Source organism: Cebidichthys violaceus, unplaced genomic scaffold, assembly GCF_023349555.1.
Source record: "Cebidichthys violaceus isolate CVI_PGR_0920_01 unplaced genomic scaffold, fCebVio1.0.p SCAF_1, whole genome shotgun sequence".
NCBI lineage: Eukaryota > Metazoa > Chordata > Actinopteri > Perciformes > Stichaeidae > Cebidichthys > Cebidichthys violaceus.
In genome coordinates, this window is record NW_027176262.1 from 22055442 (window position 1) to 22059243 (window position 3802).

A 3802-nucleotide genomic window follows, 5' to 3' on the forward strand; every position below is an offset into this window, starting at 1 on the left:
CGTGGGTTGTACCACTTCTGCCGGACAACAAACAAAACACACACAGTCTGTGTACGCGCACACACAAACACACAAACAGCCACCGGACCCCTCTGAGATGTAATGACAATGGTGATAGAAGTTTGTATGTTAACTTGTTTTTTTTTCTATCTATCTATCTATCTATCTATCTATCTATCTATCTATCTATCTATCTATCTATCTATCTATCTATCTATCTATCTTAATAGCAATATAGTTCATTTTACTCGAATAATCTACCCGCAGTATATAAAGTAGTTCAAATTAGCTCCACATTTACCATTAAAGAGGTGTGTACACATTAAGGCATCCAACATATTAATCCAGTATAATATATGAGATTCTGAAATGAGCCATTCTGCATAATGAGTACTTTTACTTGTAGTACTTTTAAGAAGGTCTATATTTTGATTCTTACACTTTTCTACTTATTTAAACATTTGAATGCAGGACTTTTACTTGTAACGGAGTATTTCTACACTGTGGTATTGCTGCTTTTTAAAGATCTTAGTAGGCTACTTTTTCCACCACTGTGTATAAGTGAAGTAAAAGTCTGGCATTGAAAATAGTACTTAGTTAAATATTGTAATATTAGTCAAATATACTTTATAAGGTATCAAAGTACTCAATGCACAAAAAGTACTTTACTATTTCACATCATAGTATTATAATATTAATGTTGATGCATTCATGTGTAGCATTTTACTATGTAGCTTGTCCAGGTGAGGTCGTTCTTAACTATTTTACACAGTTGAGAATATTTAAAAAGTATAGTGGAATACAAGTATAAAGTTGTGTGACATGGATATATTCAAGTAAAGTACATATGAATGTACTTAGCGACAGCAGGTCGTAGCAGGGCGATGCACAAATATTCTCATATCAAAGATTGATTAACATTGGCAACGAGACCATCGTTCACGAGACTTCTTAAAAACATTAAAGAGGACTTAAGTTGTCGAATAGGACCCAGGCTGGATTACCAGCTGGGCGAAGAGAGCAGCTGTCCCGAGGCCCCAAAACCTCAGGGGGCCAGAGGGCTTCAGGTTCTCCACATGGCATTTAGTTTTAGGTAATTTGATTAATTTAACATTTGTTTCGTAATATGGTTTGCAACACAAAAGCACAACATAAACTGCCACGATAAGGGCCGAAAGATGATAGAAACAGGGTTAGTGGAGGCAGGAGGGGGCCCCATAGAGGATAACGGCTTAATATTTACATGGGCATTATGAAATAGTGATCTTTATGTGTATTCGCTCTCTTAAAAATAATGAAATAAAAGTGTAATTTAGGTCGAATCAGTGGGGAATCCCCTTGTTCTGAGTATATACCTGTGAAAGCATGCACTCCAAACAGGTAAAGGTTTAAATTGTCTTTATCAAGGAGACTCTGAAGCTTTATCTGTTTCTTTTGCACAGATGTCGTGAAGATCAGTCTCTGATCACCGACCACCAGGCCCAGCCTATTTATGGATCACGTTTTCACATACGGGTGTCAAATTAAAGCCGATATAGATGTTGAGTAAAAGTATGAACAACACAGCACATGCTCATTCTGTAGAAACATACACATGTTGTTATTGTTTGAAGAAATTGAGGGTCAAAGGAGAAATACTAAAATGTATGTACCGCTATGTTGAAATGAATAAACAACACGATGATGACAATCAGTGATTGTTGAGGTAGATAATGAGTAACCAGTGTTATGAAAGTATTCCAACACTGCTGGAAAAAACCAGGAAGTGAATGTGAAAGTTAATATAAAGCCCAGGAGATCTGCTACTGAAGGACAAATCAGTCACATGCGACAAGAGCGCTTCACTGCTTCCTGTTTCTGAGGGTGTGCACATTGCAACTACTCTGTCCTGAAACAGAGTGGTAATGAAGCACTCTCTTGCATTGTTCTTTTCTTTGAGATAATTACAGCTTTTACACATTCGGGAATCTGGCGTTGTGTGCCGCACTGTTATTATCATGCACTGCAGCTTGAACTGATAAACGCGCTTCCTCAGCAGTTTCAGGCGGACATCATATTCGTTCTCTGAAGATAAGCAAAAAAAAACGCTCGTCTCAATGTGATTCCCTCACGTCGAGCTTCTCGTCCCACTCTGCCGTGACGTCGTCATAGCCTGTATTACCTCATCGGGGGGGGGGGGGGGGGGGGGGGGGGGACCTGAGCTCTCCGGGGAGCCTCCAATCTCCTGCAAAATTGAACCCGCTGCCTCTCCCAGCGCTACAACTCAGCATCACTGTGATTAAAGCATGACCCATGATATGTCACCACACCATACCCCCTGCCTTTATACCCTGCGGCGGTTTATTTATATCCTCAAAGAGCTATAAATCCCCCAGGTGAAAGCGCTGCCCTTTTCACCAATCAATCTCCCCTCCTGGGCCACTTTGCATTGGAACAGTAAAGTCAGTGCAGTTAGGACGCCCGTGTAGTTATGCGATGATAAATCACATCTTATTTTCTTCCGCAAAAACATTGAATGTGTTCATGATTTCTCCAATTCTCGGTGAAATAGTTTCAGTCAGGGTTATTTCACACCACTAGCAGAACTTGTGCTGCAAGAAATGCTCAACCCCCCCCCCCCCCCCCCCCACCTCAGTAGCATTAAATAGTTTATGAGCATTTATGGCCCATGACCTTAGTAATTGTGGTTACCTCATTGAGGTTTCATGCAACAAAAAAATAAAAATACATCTCTGTAAGCTCTATTACATTTTCTTCCAGGCAAGCAAGGCTGCGTCGGCACCACCTCCCCTGTGACCAGTGGGTGCACATCCACACAGACTGTCTGGGACATTTGGTTTTACAGTCTGTGAAAACAGCCTTTGTTAAACACAACATTCCTCACTAGTCACATTGGTGAGCCAGTCCCTTGCACACCTCAAACCCCCCCCCCCCCCCCCCCCTTTTTTCTGTAGCCACTCTCATGGTCCCATCCCCTGCCAAGGCTTGACCATGTAGAGCAGGGAGAGGTCACACTTGTGTTTGCAGCTCCACGTAGGTCTCCCCCCATAATGAGCTCCCTCTGCAGTAGACACTGACCTTTTGGAAGGCAAACATGAAGACAGCGTACCTGTTACAGAGCATATATTTACATTACTGAAGGATCTGGCTTCTACTAATGAGTAGATTTGGTAATAAACTTGCAGGTTAGGTGTATATTCTTAAAGAGCAGTTTAACTCTCCCACTATTTAATATACTGTGAAGACACGCTCATAAGTGGGAACAGTAGGAGGCGACAGAAATGAGTGTTTAGGGTTATAACCGGTTCAAATTCATGCACATTATTATTCTGTACTGTTAAGACTAAATGTAGGTACATCCACCAGGGTACAGGGTACATTCACATGAAGGGTTTCTCTAACAATCGGGGTTTTAATCACATTCATAAACGCCAAATAAAATAGCTCATATCTATTGTGATAAAAAGGTAAATACAATGTGAAATAGTGACTCCAATTAATACATTTGAACTGACTGGGGATGAAAATGCTGATGTAGTGCATCCAACTGTAGAAATTAAAAAAGAAAAAAAAGTGTTGTAATGGATTTAGATCGCCATCTGCTGGAATTTAAAGGAACGGTTCACAATGTTTCAAGTCCATCTTATTGTAGTGGACATATAGGCACCTGATCTGTTTGAAGACTGTGAAGTCGTAGATACATGCAAATAAGTCTGCATTCATCTCCTTCACCAGTTTGCCCACAAATATGTATCATTGTGTAACTTTGCTGAAAACAAAACACCGTTATGAAATTATTCTC